Source organism: Tyto alba, unplaced genomic scaffold (genome assembly GCF_018691265.1).
Source record: "Tyto alba isolate M040663 unplaced genomic scaffold, T.alba_DEE_v4.0 Super-Scaffold_38, whole genome shotgun sequence".
NCBI classification, from domain to species: Eukaryota; Metazoa; Chordata; class Aves; order Strigiformes; family Tytonidae; genus Tyto; species Tyto alba.
In genome coordinates this window covers 6,096,648-6,117,515 of record NW_024881313.1, presented here as the reverse complement: position 1 = coordinate 6,117,515, position 20,868 = coordinate 6,096,648, and the positions used below count along the sequence as shown (strand labels likewise).

General features: G+C 40.8%; 1 protein-coding gene across 5 annotated transcripts in view; it reads left to right on the top strand.

Annotated features, from left to right (window-relative positions):
* Positions 1–3,665: 3,665 nt before the first annotated feature.
* The window catches only part of PALS2 (protein associated with LIN7 2, MAGUK family member), a 62,526-nt gene continuing 45,323 nt past the window's right edge, over positions 3,666–20,868 (top strand). For all 5 annotated transcript variants that reach the window (XM_042802018.1, XM_042802019.1, XM_042802020.1 and 2 more), the window contains exon 1: positions 3,666–3,812. The gene's annotated coding sequence lies outside the window, so the exon portion shown is untranslated. The remainder of the gene's footprint in view (positions 3,813–20,868) is intronic.

Sequence of the window (20,868 nt, the reverse complement as noted above, 5' to 3'; positions counted from 1 at the left end):
ACTTTATTGTCTGTAGTTTATCAGGTGATGAAGACAGTATATTTTAGGGGTTATCAAATAAAGAGGTAGTCTAGAGTTCCAGCTGTCTGAAGACTGATCATAACAACTGATTATCCAAGTTAGACATTGGTAAACTAAAGTACACAGAACACTGGACTTGTAGAGTATGCCAGCAATCAGCTTAAAACTTAATTTAAAAAAATGCACTGTCTCAAAGTGCTTCACTCTATGTGCTCAATATCAGTTCCCCACAACTATTAAATATAAAAAGGGGAAGTAACTCAAAGAAGTAGCTCTCTGTTCATTTTGTCATTAAAATGGTTATCAGGACAGTGTCAGAGAATTCAGAATTCAGATCCGTAATTCTGCAGAGCATAAGACCAAGAAAAATTTGGCATAGTTGACATCAGATGGTAGATCATTCCTCCAGTAATAAGCAAATCTGACAGTACTGATGGTGATTACAGGTTTTGTTTTCCGTTTGTACACTCAGAACTGTAAAGAGACTGAAAACCACATCGTCCTCCTTCCCACATTTTGTACACTGGAGTGTCTGCTCCTCTAAGCCCTCTACATCAAGGGTAGGAGCCCTAGCAAAACCAAAAGACCCTGGAGAAAGACCTCTACCATATTACTTGTAGCACCAGCAGAGAAGTGTCACAACATTAGCAACCCTAGTCTCTGCAGTTTTACAGAGAGGAGCATCAGACTTCATAGTAAAAGAAATCCTTTGCTTGAGTGAGATCTGTATCATCAAAGGCAGAGTTCAAAGCTCTGTAGAGTCATAAACTCCAGTTCAAGTGAATACTAATCTATCAGCCCAAAAGTATGAGGGCTGGGGCTGACCTACCATGCAGTCTTTATGCTCCCTGAATCCTGTGGCTAGACAGAGACTGAGATAATCCCTGGCATAAAGCAACTCGGCTTTGGCACTATCCTAATTTATGCCTGGTTGACCATGATCACTAGCCAGAAATTGCTGGGGCATAAGTCAGCCCTGGCCAGGTCCCCATCTTCTCTGCCCTAAACTGGGAACAGGGTGAGGCTTGGCTGAAGTGCAGTAATTGCCCATTAAACGGATAAGAGAGATTTACAGTCATTTTTGCACTGCAGGAATGATGCAAAGCTATCAGATTGAACTGCACCATCAGGGTCCTAATGACCATCCTTGGACGGGGGATTTCTGTTATGAGCGGCATGTAAATGTAAGTAGTAAAAGTCCAAAAGGATATGATAATTCCTGCCAGAGGGTAAACATCAATTTCTAAATTCCTCTCTAAAACAATACATCTCTGTTTCTTCCTTGACCCTAATGGGTCAAATGGATTAAGTCGTGGGCAAAAAATGGTGTGTGAGCATTTGGGATACATTCCCTAAAGGGCTTTAATAGCCAAATAGCAGCTGCAGAGGCCAGAATGGAAGACATTCAAAAGGCTGTGGAGCAGTCAAAGTACTTTGTGCTTAGATATTTCTGCTACAGCCAAAAATGGGCTCTCGTGTTTCACAGGTTTGGATTCAAGCTTGGAGTTGAACTGTAATAAGGAACCTCTAAGTTTTGCAGTGAAGTGATTTTCTTTCATTGGCCACGAATGGAAAGTCAGGATATCATGGAAGATGCCAGCATAAACTGCTACAACTCTTTCTTCTCAATAGAATAAGGTTCAGCCTCCTCAAATGCAGAGTTTGTAAGAGAAGTCAACAAGATGTTGAGCTGTGAAATACAGAACAAGGTGACAGTTATGCATTTTGTGGCTCTGGTTCAAAAGGTTTTCCATTAGAACATCACAAAAAATAAAGGAGGGGCAAAGGAGAGAGAAAGATCTGGAGTTACTTTTCAGGGAGTGAGGATTTTGTACGCCTGTCAGTTTTTCCATTGTAAGTGCAGGGGTTCAAACACCGAAAGGGTGGTAGGTCATTACTTAGCTTAGAATCCCTCATGACAAGTTAAGTTTCCTGTCAGTTTAATAAGGAAAAGATAACTGCTTTTGAAGCAAATTACCAAAAATATGTTCAATTTGGACTTTTTTTACTGAGAAATCGCAGGAGGGCTGTAAGGTCTTGGGACCTGGGGATGCATAATTCCATGTGCTTGTGAAGCTCTCAGCACAAGGCAGCTACTATAATTTGAAAAGTGTAAGTAAAAATAGCTCCTAAAGGAATTTTACATGGTGGTTTCCTAAAATGAGGATAGCAAGATCTTATTTACTCGATGCATCTTTACTGGTCAGTCTGAGAAAGGTTTTTCACCTGCTGGCTGCAGTTCTACAGTTTCTTTAATTATGCCCATCATGTATATGCTGCTTATTTGGATACCTTTGATTGCATAAAAATCAGCTTGTTTGTTATCTGGTAGGAAAGCACAATCTGAACCTGTTAGAATGAAAATCAATACCTGGTGGATTTTCTGTTCAAACTCTACCCCCACATAGTTCTGGCTTTCCCTTCTCCCCAGCGGCTCCCAAAGCAAACGCCATTGCAAATTGCAGACAGGTTATTATTAAGGGTTACCATATGTCATACCCGGCTATCATGTATTCTTAAAACAGCATAATTAAATAGAATACAGCTGAACTGTAGACTTGGACTTAAAAATTTTGGGGAAGTCGGTGAGAGAAGGTAAAAGTGAATGAAAACAAGCTGAGGAATGAAGTATTGTTTTGGACAGGAATATTTTATTTTCTGGGGCAAATTTCACCCTCAGATACACTACCCAGCTTTAGCGATAATTGGGCATGCAAGACTGAGCGTGTTTGCAACTCAAATTTCAGTAAATCCAACAGTAGCCAAATGTGAGCGCCTCCACAAAACCAACCAGATGCAAAAAGTGAAATCTAATCGATGACTGCTGTTCAAAACAGTGTTTAAAGTAAACAGTGATCAGAAGTGCAGGAAAATCGGTTTTTCACTGTTGTTTCCACCTCCGTGGTCTTGCACGTTAGCAGTATGAGGGAAAATTCCCACCGCGCCCCCTTCCCCTCTGAAGTATTTGACTTGTGCTTTGCCAGCGCTTCCAGCCAGGGGGGACTGAACAGGCACCACCGAGTGAGGCGCCGCCGTGCGCCCGCCGCGCCCGGAGGGTCCGAACCTGCCCCGGCCCACACCGACACCCCCTCCCGCCGGGCAGCGCCCGCGCTCCGCGGCGTGGCGTGGCGTGGCGCGGCGCGGCGTGGGGGGCGGGCACACGCCCCCGCGCGGGCACACGCTCGCCTCTCGCGCGCCGGCGCCGCGCATCGCACGCTCCCCCTCGCACACTTGCTCCTTACGCCAGCACGCACGTGCCGCCTCACACCAGCTCCCGCCCTGGCACGCCCAGGCGCTCTCTCTTCCACGCGCGCCACCCGGTGCGCACAGCGGCGCCCTGCCCTCACGCACGCTCCCACGGACAGACACCCGTGTTCGCTCCCACACGCGTCCTCACACTCACAGCCACACTCCCGCACACTGAGGGGGGGGGGGGGCGGGGCCCGCCGCCGGGCAGGCGGGCGGGGTGGGGTGAGGGGCGCGCGAGGCTGAGGCGCGCGCGCCCCCTCAGGCGCCCGGCCGTTTGCTCTGGGAGGCGGGGGAGGCCGCTCGCTCGCTCGCTCCCGCGCGCGCGCGCGCCCGGCGGGGAGGCAGGGGGCGGGGGAGGAGGAGCGCGTGCTACAGGCGAGCCGGCGGCGCGCGGCGAGGCGGGCGCAGAGCGGCGGGGACGGCGGCGGCGGCGGCTCGCGCTTTCCCTCCGCCAGCCGGCGGCTCCGCGCGCCCGGGGCGGTAGATGGGGCTGAGCGGCGCCCGCTGAGGAGGGGACGGGGAGCGGGAGCCGGTGCCAGCCGGTGAGTTTGCGGTACCGGCGAGGAGGGTCGCGTGTGCGGGTGGGGAAGGGGGGAGGGCTCGCCCGCCCGCTTCTCCCTCCCTCCCTTCAAGCCGGCGGGGAAATGGTGGTTGGGGAGGCGGGGTCCCGCAGCGATCCCGGCCGAGCCCCTTGCCCCGGGGGCGGGCGGAGAGGGGCGCGCTGCCCCGGCGGCCGGAGCTGAGGCGCCCCGTGTGCTTGTGGCGTGAGTGGAGGGAAGAGCCGCCCGCAGGTACCGGTGCCAGGCGGGCCTGCAGGGCAGCGAACATGGCAGAGCCGGGGTCGGGGAAGAGGGATTTTTACCCCCCAGAGCGAGGATTAACCCTCCTCCTCCCGCCTCCGGATGCGTCCCCGGGAGACTCGCTCTTCATCTGCCGCTCCGGATTATCTACCCGCCCACCCTCCTTCCCCCACCCCCTTCCCGGTATTTTCTCTCCTCCTGGAGATTATCAGATTTCCCGCCCCTCCCTCCTCGGGATCCTCCGCCTCCCCCTCCTCCGAGGAGATTATCCTCCCCCTTCTCTGCCGGATTATCCCCCCGGTTCTCTGTCCCTGTCCCTCCCTCCTCGGTTATGCCTCTCCGCAGCCTCGCCTCTCAGAGATTATCTGCGCTCCCTTTGGGATGATTCCTCCTCTCTTGATCTCTGCCCCGGCCTTTCCCTATTTTCCTCCCGAGGAAGTCATCCCTCCCCTTCCGTCTGCCTCTGACTGGGGAAAGGGGAGAAAAATGTGGTTGTAATCGGGTGGGCAGGAGTTTGCAGTAGTGCTGTCATCTCCTTGGTCTCTCTGTACTAGTAATACAGGCAAGTGAATGTAGGTGGTAGGAGAGGCACCAAGGATGTACAAAGCTTGTGGCAGAGTTCAGCCCGTGGTGTTGTGCTCTGTATGCAGGAAAATATCTGCACCTTTTCCATGATGTTACAGCTGTTGGTGGAGCTGCTGGTGAAGGGGAGCCTATCTGGATCAGTGCTTTATAAAGACATGCATGGCTGGGTGATGGATGTATCACGTTAACTACAAAGTGCACTGAAAAATAGCCAATAGCCTCCTAGGGGTGAAAGCTGATTTGGGTAGCTTCAGTCTTGGCTTTCAAGGCAGTTGGTTTAGGCTACTGCTCCGTGGTGAGGAGGAAGGAGGCAGGTATCTTTTGCTTAGGCTCTGATGCTTATGTGGTTTGCTACCATCAACGTGCTGGCAGAGGAAACATTAGTTTGTTCCTAAAGAGGAGAGATAAGGTTTATCCCCTGTATTTGGCTCCTGTGTAGTTGAGACCATAACCTTTTCATTTCTCTGGGTCTTCCTGCACATGGAGGAGAGTTGCAGATCTTCTGATCATCTTGCAGCACAAGGCCCAGGATTATATCCATTAAACTTCCCTGACTTGGTTTTGAGATGAGGAGGGTCTGTGAGAAATTGTAGGGAGGCTGAGCAGCTATAAATAGATGTCAGATTAGAGGAGGCTTTGAACAAATTTTAGCATGCTGCTTCTGAACAGATAGTGTCTGTTAAACTGGTTGAGTTGACACTAGCATCCTGATGTTTCCTTTTATTTCTGCTGAGGTGGTTGGCTTTTAGCACTTTGCCATGTGACTGGACCATGCAACATCTGTCACAAAATTCTTGAAAATGCCATGGAGAAAATTCTCTTTTAAATAAAGTGCTGAAAATTGGAGTCTAGTTTGAGCTCATTGTAATGTGATTTCTAAAGGACTCTCCAGAGAAATCTTTAATTTTCTCTTTCCTTTCTTGAAATGTTTGGAATTGATGATCTTGTTCTCTTTATTTTGTTCTTGAAGTATTACACTGTATAGATTACCTGAGATCCGTGTTGCTGTGAAAAATCTGCAGTACTGAGGCATGGTGTCGTAATGCTGGTACCATTGTTAGTTTTCTATTTCCTCGTTTTTTCTAGATGAGACATTTTACTACTCTTGTTGTTGTTGGGGTTTTTGATTTTTTTAATTTTTTTTTTAAATTTTTTTTTTATGGAACCTTCATCATCTAACCAAAAGTGTGTATATTCAGCTTTGAATTCTGGGTGCTTGCATTCATTTCAGTTCCTACAGATCATTTCTATTTCAGCCTGTCTTGTCAAGAACTACTTAATATGGAAATTATTGACAAATATACTGTACCAGCTATGTGGAATGGTGTCTGTTCTGCTGTTATATTAGTGAGCTAACTGTGCATACCAGAAGTCTTTCAAATGATTGAAAAGCTGTTGCAACATATGTGCAGTCGGACCTTTCTCAAACTACCTCTTGTTTGTTTTTTTTTTTTTTTTCTTTAAACAAATAATGGAAGCCATTAACTTAAATCATGGCTTAATCACATGTTGGTTTGTGGTTTTTTGTTTTTATTTTTTTTTAATAAAATAAAAATAAGAAAGGAAGTAGTGAAAACATGCCTGGCTAATATGAATGAGTCTTAACGAAGGCTAATAGCATGAATGTCTGCAAGAACCCTGACTTTTAGGATGTTTCTTATTTAAAGCGCATAATTTTATTCTGATCTTTTTTTCTGAATTACTGTGTATGCAAATCTCAGGGAGACAGAAAGGTACAGAAATCTAAGCAATATAACACTACTTTTGGCATTTTTAGTTGATGTTTAACTACAGTAAAAGCAGGAAAACCAAATAAACTACCAAATAATTTGGCAAGATTTATCTTGAGCTGTTAAGGATGTGATCTGAGCATTGTACTCAACACTCAGCTGCTTCAGTCAGAATCAAGCTCCAGCTTGGTATTAGGTCCTTGTGTTGGGTATTTCTATGTGTAGAAACAAAGGTCAGTGAACTGGGGAAGATGTTAGAGTACTGCAATGACAGGCAAAAGAGTCTTTTAACATGAGTTTCCTCAAACAGTCACTACTCAGTCCTTTAATAATTCTGGTTTTCTAAATGTATTTATTTGTAGAAATTACATAGAGTTTGAATGCATTTTATAAAAGTTTAGTGTCCTGCTTTAAAACCATGCTTTCTGCTATATTTATAAGTGATTTAAAGTTCTGACTTGATGTGACTGTCCCAGGGTCTTGTGAGTGCCCTTTGATCCTCTGTGCAGGACACTGATCTGCAGATCAATGAACCTTTTCTTATGCTGCAGAAAAGGGGGAGGAATTTATTTTTACTTAAGAAACAGGTATACACTTGGGATTGTGATAATGCTTGTAGCAGTACTTTAGGTGTTGCAGTATCCATCCAGATGTGGAATGAATTATATTGCCCTAAGATTTGAAAGGCTAAAAAACACAGGTTTAAATAAAATGCCGTGTGGTGTTCTGTGTTTAAGGTATAACTGGGTGAAAATTGACTCATCTTGGTTTGAGGAGATTGACTGAAGTAGTGATCACGCTACTAGATGAGGAAACTATTTGCTGCAGGAGGAGTACCACAGGATGGACTGATGGGTTAACACTACAGACGCCTGAATTTGCTTTTTGCTGCTTATACTTTCTCTCTCTTGGTTTTGGTTTGTGGGGGTTATTCTGTTGGTTTGGTTTGGTTTGGTTTTTGAACTGGCTTTGAATGAGATATTCGTGTTTGTTTTTTTTTGAGGAAAAGAGAGCCAATGGAGAAGTTAAGGTGTAGGGAGAAACTCTTCCTAGCTCTTCTTAACAAGCCAAACAAGTTATTGTCCACTAAAGTAGGAAGTGCACAGTGTATGTTCTGTAAATTCAGTGCTGAGGCAAACTGGAATGGGTTTGGCCTCCCACATGTGTTTAAAAAAAAAAAAAAAAAAAAAAAAAAGACTTTTTAGAAATGCCCTGCAACTGAAGTGGCACAGACACTACTGGAGTTATTTGTGTGGAAATACGAAGCAGAATATGATGGCAGGGTTAAGAGTGAGTCTGTGAGAGGAGAAAGTGGTTTTACAGTGCTCCACAGTAGAAGAAGCTCATAAATGGTTCTGGGAAATGTGAGTTTAGTTCAGGCTGACATGTGAGAGGCAGGCTGAAGTATGGATGTGCCACTCACAGATATTATTAGAGGAATGTAATGGTTTGTTTCCATTGACAGGAAGGTGTCAGTTTTTTATCCTAGGATAAATAGCAGATGATGATTGTTTCAGAGCTTAAAACTGATCTAAGATTTTATTTAAGTGTGTGCTAGCTAGAAGACAGTGCCAAATAGCTGGACCAGTAGGTGTTACTGACTAGCTCAGTATGGTTGTGGCTAAAATCTTTCTAATCTGAGTTCAACAAAATGTCAGAATAATGGTTCAGGTTTTGGGGTGAGGAGTTAAAATAATTTTTAAGTTAAGGTATTGTCTGATTCCATGGTCATTGTAACTATCTGCAGTTGGATCTCCAGACAACAGCAAAACTGTAGACTTTTGCAGTGGGATAAACAAAGCATCGTGATGTTAATGTGCTATCCTGTGGCTTAAAAATTTTGTTTTTTAGAATAAAGCAAGCCTGAATTTATTTAGCTACGGCTGATGTCATTCTAACAAGAATAATGGAGACAAAGAGAAAAGGAGCAGTTAGGAGAGGTGTTTTTTCAAATAAAAACATTGACATTCCTATTTTGGGTTAATTGGAGTCTTTAAATGATGATAAGTAATTTCAAAACCTGTATTAAATAATAAAAATTTGAAAGTGGGATGTTCTCTACTTTTACCTCATGTTTAATTATTTTCAGGGTCTCTGGCTTGAAAAATAAGGTGTTACATATTGAGAATGCTTCATACTGGCAACCATTCTGTGGGTTTTACACATCTAATGTTCTAATGTTAGTGTCCAGATCTCATGAAAGCATGGTGGAAATTAGCAAGGTACTGAAATTAGATAACATTTATTGTCAGTAAATCTAAAATGTCATTTAAGAAATTAGCTTGCTATGTTATTTTAAGAGGATTAACTAGTTTTGCATTCTGACAAGCAACTGAGAGTAGGAACCTTGTGAAATCCATACTGACTGCAGGGAATGTCAGTGGTTTCTGTGAGCTTTTTTTTTTTTTTCTCAGGGAGGGGTGAGGAAACCAATTTTTTGCATTTTACACAGAAGCTTTGCTCTTAGAGCTTCTGCTTACCCAAATCTCAAAGGATCAGATTACTGTTTCAGTTAAATTCACTTTTCCAGTAGGTGGAGACACAACTGTTGATTTCAAATGAGTTTAAGCCTTCAAACATTTTTGTCAAGATTCTGTTGAAATAATGAAAACTAGGAGGTAAGAAAACCCGCTTAAAATTATATTTTGATAATTCATTTAAGCCTCTTTTGCTGAAATAGTGTTGGTATTCAAATATTATTTGTGTAGTAAGAGTGGTTACTCAAATAGTTTGGTTTTAGTTTTCTAATTAAAGCCTGATCTACACCAGCTGGAAGCGATACCATTTTCAGTATCTAAACACAGAATGGAGGGAAGTAGTTTGAGCATAAATAGGGTAAAAAGACTGAGGGTAAAAAGGTAGGGTAAAGCTTTTTGTTAAGACTAATAACACAATGTAAGGAAGCACTCAAGTAAATCCATAGGGGAATGAAAAAAAAATGTCAGCCATTATGACTCTTATTACATTCCTTGATACGTTAAAACCAAAAATGTTTAATTCCATGTTTGTTCGTTAGTTACCAATGTTACGTTCAGAGATATGCATGCAGCTATCATGTAAGAGGTTTTGTATGTAAAACATTTCAACAACATTTTATGTGACATTGATTTATTTTTTTAACAAGTCAGTGGGCCAGTTGGTAAGTCAGCCTTTACATATCTTCTTATTAAAATTCCACCCCATGCCTTTCCTGATCCACTGTTGAAGTTTACAGAAGTCTTTTTGGCAAGATGAAACTGCTTATCCAGCAGAAGTTTTGAAACTGGGAAGGCAAACTGCAGTCTAGTGAATGAAATGAGTGAAAAGTTTAATTCACCATCCCAAGCAATTCTGGCTTACTGTGTTGTGAACTGTTGTGCTGTAGTAAAGCACAGTGTTGCTGAACAGAGATTGCTTGAATGATACTAAGTTTACCATAGTCATGCTGCTTCTTACAGCTTCACTTGCATTTTTCAGATCACGAGAAGTACAGGAGAAGGAGATGTCATTAACAATTGAAAGTTCAGCTTATGCATTCATTGGTAAAGAACGTGCAGGCAGGGTGAAATTGTTAAGTGAAACTTAATGTTTATAGAGCGTATGACTCTCAGGCAGTCTTCTGAATGCAAATCATACAGATATTCAGTTGCTCTTCCGAGATCTACTACTCGTAGTTTTGCTGCTTACACTAGATTTGGTAAGCAGTAGCAAAATGGGATGAGCAGTGCTTGGTTTGGTCACTTATGATCAGTGAAGCTCTTTTATATAGATTTAATCTGTGTAATATTGGAGCAACTTCCAGAAGCACGTTGCTTGATGTAACTGGCATCTATTATATGGGATCTTGCCTCTGAGGAAAAACTCTTTGCGTATGTTCCTATGTGTGATACTTAAAGCAATGTTGAAGTGAAACACTAGTGATACTTGTGCTTCCTCTGTGATTTGTGTTTCTTTCTTTCATAGCTTTCTCCAGGGTGGTCCATTTGCTGCATAGATGAAATTTAACCTTGGCATGAACCTGTTGTGTGAGTTGTCGTCCATCATTTGCTCTGTGATGATCTCACAGGTGTCTTGGCTCAAGAGTGATGAAATGGGAAGTCAGATAAACTGGTAACCAGTGTTACTGTGTTTTAAACAGCACTTGCATAACATTAGCTGGCCACACAGACGTAATGACTGTGCTTGAGTCGCTCTCTTGGTTGAGAACCCTCATCCTTCTGCTGCTGCCTGCAGGGATCATGTCCAACTTGTCTTCCCACTGCTAGAAGGGAGAAGTGTTTGGGCAGTTTTGAGGACAGGCAGTAACTACACTAAGAGAAACGTTAGGAGAGCAGTAGGAGAGCACTGAAGAATTGGCAGTTGAATTGCCTCTTAAGCTTGACACATAGGTAGGAAAAAATCCATCTATCTGTCTCATGTGTCCCCTCCATCCCCGCCCCCAGCTCCCAAGATGTAGGTCTTGGGGACCAAGACACTGTTAGAAATCGTGCTATTGGGGTGGGAGAGTAACTGGAGGTGTGTGCACTGATGAGAAGGTTAGGAGGCTTTGGGTGTTGTTAAAAAGTGTAGAAAGGTGTTTTTTACTTTATTATTCTCAAGTTCCGAGTGTCGAGGTGGAAGGCGTGAGGCAGAGCCCCTCCTGGTTCTCAACAGAAACGTAGCCCCAGCGCTCCCTCTGGTGGTCACGCGTGGCATCTCAGCCGGCGGCCGGCGCGGCTGCTCCGCGGGGGAGACCGCAGCCAGCTCTTCTCCTATGGTGCCTGCTTGCTTAGCTGTGGACAGTGATAAATAAACCCGTGCTACTTAACAATTAAGTAGCTAAGTACATTAAAAAAAATAAATCAACTGTAGCCAAAACTCGATACATTTAGAAAACTTGATTTAGTAATTGGATCAAAAACTGAATCTCCCATCTAGTAGTCCTGCTCAGGGAAGTCGCTGCACTCTGTTTGCCTGGACTTCTTGTGCTATCGCCTGGAAGCATGAAAGTTTACTGTTGAATGGAATTTATTAGCTATGAATGGAAGCGTACGCATTTAACTGACAAGTCTTGGCAAATAACTCTGCAAACAGCACATACTAACTAAACAGCAGCAGAATGAAATGCACAGTTCTTACTAAATTTACCATATAGTTCTCGGTCTTAGGTCAGATTCCATGCTATTGCAGTTCAGGAAGGCTGTAGGTAGCAACAGTAAAGCTGTTCAACAGGAGTCTTCAGAAGGAAGTACTTCACTGGTGCTAATGAACAGGAAATGGAAAAGAGAAAGGTGGACTGTTCAGCAGCTGGACTCCTAATAAAGTGGAAAGTCTCAAGGTGTATTGTCATAAGTAATTTGAAATTTCCAAGGGAAGTGAATGCTTCATGCCTGATTCCAAGTTTCTGCTATTGTTCTGCTTTGTTTCTTTTTAACTGTTCAAAACTTGAGCTTCTGGCTCCTAGTAAAGTTCTTTTTTATAGGCAAGACATAAGGTTAGGCCTTGTTTGTCCACATCATATTATTTCTCCGTAAAGCCACCAAAGCTATTTTGAGACAGTTTTGTATCACAGTGAGACTGTCAGAATGGTGCTGTTAGGTCTTGCTAACTGGAGGTGTTGAATTAGAACACTTTATGTGGACTATTACGTAAGTTAGAACTCGTAAGAATAGTGTTTAACTTTTTGAAGTAATCTCATTTGTAAGGTACTGGCAAAAACCTATATGGAGAAACTTTCAGTGAAACCAGTAGCAATTTTTTCTTTAGAGTTATAAGGATTAGTCTAATTAGAAATTTGGCAAGAAGTGCTTTTGCAAGAAGTTCTAAAATACTCTACTACTTAGCTTAGAATATATGGGCACTATATGGAAGAGTGGAACTATATCTTCATTAATGCTTAACATCTGGTGTTCTACAGTCCTACTGGTTAAAAATACCTGTTTATCACTACCGGAAAAGACCATTACACAGAATGTATACTTTTGTACGCAAAATTATCTTCTCAGTATTCATGCCATTCTGAAGATTTTACACATTAAAAAAAAAAAAAAAAAAAAAAAGAAATAAATCCCTTAGGCCTCCCCACCACAGGCATAAATGATTTTACTTTGCAAATATAATTACTGTGCTTCCAGAAGGTAATCTCTCTGGGCAGCTATAGACTAGTTTGAATTCGATTGCTCTGTTTTTTCCTCCAGGGTGAGTTAATACATTGAGTTTTATTTTTCTGTAATTACTTCAAAATTCAGATCACTTTTAATGCTTACTATTCTTCCTTATTACTAGACTGGGATAGCTAAGAATACTTGTGTTTTAAAGCTTAACTTTAACTTTTTTTTTACCTGTAGCTTTATTTTCTCCAGGTAGATATCTGCTCTACTCCTGGAGCTTATGTTGTATTCACTTAATCTCAGTTGTTGAGTTTCTTAATTTGGAAATACTGCAAATATTTACTTAATAAACAGAGAGTAAGCACACTAAATCCTTCAGTTGTGACATTTAAGTAAGTCTAGCTAGAGCAGTGTTTCTATTAAATCAGTATTTCCAGAGTTCTGGGTTTGCAAGCCTTTCAAGTAGTTTTGCAGTAAACTGCATGAATAAAACATGTTACTACATTTTACCTCTATTGTAAAATCTTGTGACAGAAAGCCAGTCAGTATGAAATAAACAGAGGAGCAGAGTTAGTCTTGGGAGATACCACAGTCAAGAAAACATTTTTTGCATTTTTTTTTTCATGAACTTCAGCAGGAAGGGCAATTCTATGGATAGATGATTGTGAACCACAGTGGGACACTAATTCCAAAATGCACATGCATTTATATAAATGGCTTGTTTCTATTTGGATTTTACTTTCTTTAAGAAGTAGCTGTGCACTTAAGCATTAGATCAGAGAAATCTGCGAAGATGAATTTTTAAGTGAACGTAATTTTTTGAGAATATAATGCTGTTTTGAAATGGACAGAAAGAAATCTTTGGTGTTTTGAGGTCCAGGACATGACTTCCTCTTTGTGTTGGATACAAAACTAGCCAGGATATCTGTACAGGCAGTTCATTTTAATTCTGTAGTTGGGATCTGGTCTCACAGTTCAGGAGCATTATATACTAAGGCGAGTTTTGTTAAATGGGTAAAACTTGTTGCTTGCATTGTCAGTAAAATCCTACGGCCTAGCTACATAATGCTTGAGTCCTTTAGAAACCTTAAAGTATTTGGATGCTCTTTAATATGGTAAGTTTTCAAATAATAAGAATAGTCATGGTGACTGACTGCAGGTACATCTAACTCCTTTTTCCAACATGCAGTGCAACACCTGAAACCATTCAGAATCTATTAGGAGCTCCAATTAACATTATCTGTGAGCAGATTTTTCAAGATGACAGAAGACATGGATGTCTCTTGATGAGAAGGATGTGGGGCCAGAAAATTTAGTGTCTGAATAGCTTTAAATTCAGCTTTCAGAAAGAAATAAAGCAGCATATCATGGTCCCCAAGTGCCTGGACATCATTAGCCAAAAACCAGTGAAGAATTTCTTTGTGCTAATCTGCAACAGTGGCAGAATCCAGAATTTAATGTGTTGTTCACGACTAAAATAACATCTTATGTAATTGCCCTGGGCCTGCACATTAACAGCTTCCAAAAAGATCTGATTGCTTTGGAGAGGGGATTAAAAACTAAGACAGCAGAATGACTGATGATGCTAAAGGTATACGACTGAAGGTCTCGAAAGTCTGTCCCCTTGTAGATGGCAAAAATAACACATTTGCCACCCTTTCTCCTTCTCTTTCTCTGCTTTTCTACAAGTCATTAGAGAGCCAGTATAAATGCAAGAGGATGATCTAAAATACTAGGCACAGGTGAGCAGCTGTGGGTGTGACTACCTGTAAGAAAAAGATTCCTACTCCCTAGTACTGCAATGAAGAAGGACTGTATCAGGATATGTCTTCTGTTTGATCTGATCTTGCTCTGTGTTGAGACATTAACCATTTGAACTAGCCAGGGTTGGTATCTGTAATGGGTTGGAGCTGCCAGTCAATCCATAAAATGCTCTTTTTTTTCTTCTTTTTTTAAAAAAAAGTATTATTGTTTGTATGTGTGTGCATACACAAATACCTTAACAGAACACTTGTCTGTAAACAGAAAGCCCAGCATCCATAAGCTGTCTAGGAAAGAATAAAACCAAAGTAAGCATAGATGATATTTTCCCCAGATAATCTCCTGGAATTCAACTAATGTTTAACTTGAAGACTTTTTGAACCAAATGAGGTTTGTGAGCTGTTTATGTAATTAGTATTGTGTGCTTTTACTATTCAGGATACTTATATTTCAAAACTAGTCTCAACTTCTTCATGGACTTGTATTCATATATGAATTGCTACTGTGCACTGGAGATCTGTTTGATTAAACATGAGAAACTCTTATCCTTGGACTGGATTACTCTTTAGTTTCTTTAAATAATTGACATGGATTTTCTCTAGAGTGCCTGATAACTGAAATGTGATATGTATATCATTGTAGCCTACTGTGAAGATTGAGTCAGTACTAGTTCTTGTTTTGGTAATAGAGCTGGTGGTAAGTTTGTAGCAGATTAGTGATTACCCATGTATGTAGTTTAGGAAGCATGTCATACTGACCAGGATACCCATAGATTGTTCTTTGGTTGGCCATTGCTCCATTCTGCCTAACGATATGTCAGGATCGAACAGCAGAAATAGATGTTTAGCCTCCAAGCACTGTAGCCTGTATGTTTGTTTACATATTTACCTGCTTGCCAGAAATCTTACTGCTGCAGTGTGATGTGTTCCTCCTGATCCCATCTTCCGCACAGGCACCCTGAATAAGGTGGGTCTGGGCTTGGCCAGGATCTTGGTGTGGCTTTAAAGGTTCTTCTGCCCTCAGTGTGGGGTTTTAATAAACACAGAAAGATACAGTGTGATGGGGCTAAATGACGGAACTTTTTAACAGTTTGAATTTTGGGTTGGTTGGTCATAGTCCTTTGAACTTAATGTTTGTGCTGATAACAGGTGGTCATCTGAAGCTAAAGGAAAGGCTTGTTGATTAGCAATAGAAAAATACATATGGTATCCTGTGCTTGGAAACAGATCTTCAACCGATCTGTGGAAATGCATAGATAATAAGGGAACAGGGATCTGTTGTAGATTGCTGTGATTAAAACACTTACCTCCTAAAGTCTTTCTTCACATTGTCCTGTATCTATACTCAGAACTGAGAATGAACTGTAGCAAATGGCTCATCTCTCACTCACTTCAGTCATTCTATTGGTAGCCAGAATCTTGTTGTATTTAGTATCACTTGGAAAACACTTCCAAGTTTATGGTAATACCCAATGACTCTTAACCTTCTTGGTTTGGTCCTCTGATGCAAGTAAGGATGGAGTCGGGACTTGTAGACCATCTGGTGTTAACAATGAACAGGAGATGTATTTTGTTCAGTGAAGTCAGCTTGATAGGAAATTTTGAAATCCAGTCAGTGATTGCCTTACAGAATAGAAGCATAGTGCTATAGAATTAGTTTCTACTAACTGTTGGAAATGTGATGACAAGTACTCAGAGAGATGTAAAGGGCTCTAAAATATTTTTCAAGCTAATTTTCTTATTACCTTTGAACAAGAAGTGTAGTCACTGTCAAACCCCTAGTTTGGAATAAGTGGAATGTAGAAGTTCTTAGCTTGACATAAGTTGTGAAGTGTGTAAAAGTAGGAGCAGTTCCATTACTAAAAACTTGATCTAGGCTTTTTGAGGTGTTCTTTCTTCTTGGGATAAGAGATTTTGATAGTGGTAGGTAGAACGAGTACTTTTTTTTGTAATTTAGAAATAATGCAACAATGGAGCTAAGTAAAAATTGACCAACTTTTCGTATCCCAAGTTGCACCAGGAGGGCAGGTCTTCTTCTAACTATTGGTACATCTTACTCAGAGAAGTGATGATGGTATATCTAACTTCAGTTCTCAAAAATAGCTATAGTTTGGTCTTCTGATGTCTTTAAAGTGAGGCTTGACTAGACTCATCTTTTCTCTTGCTGAATAAATAGATCCTTTGGAAGAAAACTGAGATAAAGTGCAGCATGCATATGCTTCTTACATAAAAATAGGAGAAAAAAGAGGAGTAAAATTTACCAGCTGTGCATTGAATATTATCTGTTCAAGTGATGCCCAAAAATAATCGTGTGCATCTGAAAACGTTGAATACATCATAAATCTCAGCTAATATTATCTAGAATTACTATACTTGGTTATCTGTGACCAAAATTAGAATCCTGCTTAAGCATTTATTACATAGTTTTTAGAGTTCATTGGCAGCTTCTCACTGAGTTAACGAGATGAAGAAAGGCAAAAGAAGTGAAGAGTCATCAGGACTCCAGATCCTGGCCATCTGTTAAAATAGAATTTGGACATGTTAGAAAGATCTCCAAATATCTATGGTGCAGATTGTTTTTAATCAAACTACTCATCCTTTTAATGCAGCTAAGTCACCATTTTGGTTTTAGTTGCTGTTTCTAAGTATTTGGGTGTACTTAGGAAACAGGAGGAGTACTTTCTTGGGTGAACAGAAATAGGCAGTGAATGGTAGGATAGTGGAAAAAATCTGGAGTATATATGAATGTGAATAACCTTTGTCAACCAAATGGGTTAATCATGAGTTATACTATGAGATGTTTCACAGTTTGTACTTAAGGAAATGCATGCAAATACCTCTTGTCAGCCTTTTCTGAGGGCATCTAAACATACAAACCTCAGAATGAGTCTTTCATTCAAATAGGACACTTCCTTCCTTTTTGCTGTTTCTCTCTGGCCTAATTCCCCAAACCAACTTTAACAGATGCTTTAACTTTGAAGTCACTGGTGCTACTTACCTGCTCGCAGCTGAACGTATACTTAAATCGTTTCAGTAATATTTTAGCAAATCTCACTTCTCTCTAATATTATCTGACAAACTTTTTTTAAGGCAGTAGGCTGAAAAAGGAGCACAGCATGGCAAGTTGAACCTACTCAGCTTTGGGAACCTCCTTCTCTTTTCCATCAAGAAAGGAGTAATAAGCATGATGGCATCTTCCAAGTAGAAGTGTTCCAGGCTGTATACATGAGATCAGGTGAAGCAGACGGCAATCCCATTTAAACAGTTCCCCTTCCAGCATGGTGAAGGCACTATCATTTAGTGCTACACTGTGTGCAAAAATGGCAGGCCAGGTGTGGTTCCTGGGCCATCAGCTGGAACATGACGTAAGCCATCTTACATTCTTTCTTTTTCCTTCTGAGCCACTCCTTTTGCTGTATCTAGTTTTTCTAACTTCATCATAATGTGTGGCCTACTTTCCAGTCATTATTTGCCTTTTCTTCAATACCTTTTCAATAATTCACTATTAGATAGATGTTTAGGACTTTCGGGCCTCAGACAAAATTTTACTCTTGTTTCTGTGTTGAAGAGGTAACTAGCTTTTCTGTGTATGGTAGGGTTTAAATATTGGCTAAATGTTGTAAATGCTGATGTTGGGGGGTGTGTGCCTACATGTGTGTTATGATGGCTGGTATAATTTGGAAATATACAAAACAGATGACTGCAAAAAAACCCCATGAGAGATAATCATGACACTAAATGATCTTGAATTTCTGCATCTTAGTGGTGATTAAACTAATTAAAATATATTTTCCACCTCTCCCAAAAGTATAATCCAACAAATGCATTCAGAGGATTAAAATCAGCTAGTTCTTCTATGAAGGTGTCTTTGTACAAGGTGTCAGAAGTGCTGTGTCTGTAAGTTCGTTTGAGATGCTCTTACTGTAGTGTGTCTCTTTTCAAATCTATTTCCCTTCCTCAAAAAGCATAGGACACTGTGTGTTGCATTGGCTTTGCTGTTAGTGCTGTAAATTCAAGTAAAAATTTTTAGGGAAAGCAAGAATGTCTCAGATGCAGTTGCAGTGATATTTCAGTGCTTCAAATTTATGGTAGTCTTGTGGCTCTGCTGAACTAGCAAATTTGTGCTGCAATATGCACTTCTCTTCTTGCCAGTCTTTGCATTGTTTTCCTGTATCTATCATACAGAAAAATCTGTACCCACCTGTTCTTAGATGGCCCCATAACTGAAGAGTAAGACTGGTAGAATTACTTTGCTCATTTATTTTATTAAGTCTTGAATTTACAATAAGTCTTCCTGATACTTTAAATCAAGAGAGATCTAACGTATGTGCTCATACAACATTGTATGAATGCTCCTTTCTCACAAAAAGATACCTGTTTAGGTTCAGGTATCTGTCTAGAACAAGCAATTTGTGCCGAGTGATGGATTTAGTTAAAGAAGAATTAGGAAAACTGACAGTGCTTTATATGCAAGTCTGGTGAAATCCCTTTAGGGGAAGGGTTCTACAGTTTCCTGCTGTTAGTCAGTATTGTCTTCAGAATGGATGAAAATATTTTTTGGTTTCTACTTAAGTTTAGACTCTTTCCATGTGTTACATTACTGAATATGGGCCATTGCCTACTTTTGACTTTAAGATCAAATAACTGTCTTGGGACTCTGACATTTGTCATACACAGCAATAATATGTGGGTAACTGAACTCTGTTGTTTGTCTTGTGGCAGTTAGTGAATTTGGTAATGCTTAATTTTATTTGGACTCACTACCGGTAGGAACAGAGAAGACTGACACCTCCTGAGTCTAAAGAGGTGTGAAATCCATTGGTACAAAGCTCAGTTTATTGCCAGTAGTGAAAAATCTGAATTGCTGCTTCTGAATCATAGTTCACAGCCAAAACTTAAATTTGGATATCTGCATGTCTGCTTGCTTTCTATACTTTTTTCCTCTCTTGTAGTCACATATATATATATATATATATATATATATATATATATATATATATAAAAATATAGGTCAAGAAGAGTTACATGGAGCCAGAATATGGGTTTACAGGTATTGTCAGAGCAAGAAAAGTATAGCAGGCACACAAGACCAGGAAATTACAAGGCTTCTTGGTGTGCTCTGCTTAACCTTGTAATTTATTCAGCACAGGAAAATTACAGTTTTGAGCACATGTGAAATTTACCTACTTGCATTGTGAATTTCAAGTACTTAGAATCTATATTAGAAAAAATATGATTAGGTAATTTAATTCTTTACCCATTCAGCCATAATTTAATCCCGTGTTGAGCCAACATGATGCATGCTTGATCATATCTTTTTCCTTCATAGCCCTTGATGTCCATTTTTCTGGACAGGGGGATGGTAATTAATTTGAGAAAACAAATTTTAAATACATTTTGCTTCTTTTTTGAACTACTGGCAGGAGCTTATTCAAACTGGTCTCTCTGGTATTAAAAAGCAAGTGTTGATTCCTTCTGTGTGAAAGTTGGCTTGTTGGGGTCTGAAAACTTATGCTGAGAAGTGATGTGGTATTTAAATCCTGACACTGTGTTTAGAAAGAGAGAAACTCTGCCAGAGTTTCTGCAATTGAGAAAGCTTCTTTCATGTTTCATGCTTCAGTCATTGAACACAAATTCCTTCATATGGGATCAAGTTTCATTGCTATTTGCTACCATGGCAAGTTTCTGTAGAGAATATTCAGTGCTATCAGTAAGCTTGATTTATGGAAGGGGTATTAATGAATATTAAAAAATACTTTTCCAAGCAGTGTGCTATTATTATTGCTGAGGTGTTTGTCAAAGTGACTATTCCAAAGGAAGTTTCAACATGAAGATCTGATGCTTCTAATGGGTCTCTATGTGCAGACTAATGCTAGTAGGTGGACCAGATATCCTGGGTGTGCATGCCTGGCTGTGAACAGGCTGCTGGGCTTGCACCTCCGTTAGTGTGCTGTTGGATCTGTCTGGAGACAGGTGTTCTGGCAGTCTACCTGCATGTGGTTTACTTTATATTTGTTTTCTTAAGCTATTTTCTCCTCCCAACTGGACCAAAAAGCAAGCTAAAGTCCAGCATGCTACCTTGCAGCTTTGCACGCGCATGTAGCTGAGCTCTCAGGATCTGTTGATTTAGGAAGTGCAAGACTGGGCTGCTTAAAAATACCAGCTGCTCTTTGAGTAGAGATAGCCAACCAGATTCTGTCCCGAGTATTGAACTTTTTCTTGTACCACATGACAAGTGGAATGTGTGCAGGTGTGCTGGGGGCCGTGTATCTGAAAAGTTGAAGCAGAATCAAGTGTTCATTTGAGTTTTCGGCATGTCTCCACGAACGGTGTAGTGGAAAAGAAAGAAATCTAGCTGACTATTTGAAAAATAATTAAACAGGTTGATTTCCTTTCTATGAAGAGGAATTTACCTTTTCTGAAAATACAGCCTTAGACTATGTTTTGTTTCAGGCCTTTCAAAATTATGAGGAAAAATGTGGCCATTTAATTTCAGTGCTTAATTTGCATGAGACAGACTACTCCATCTGTTTAATGCTTATTACCTTGCGTGTGCTATATGACCTGTCTGCTGAGATAGTACTTGTTTTCTCTGTTGCCAGTAGTTAATGAATGTCATGAATGCTTTTTTTTTTTTTACCTTGTAACACCCAGA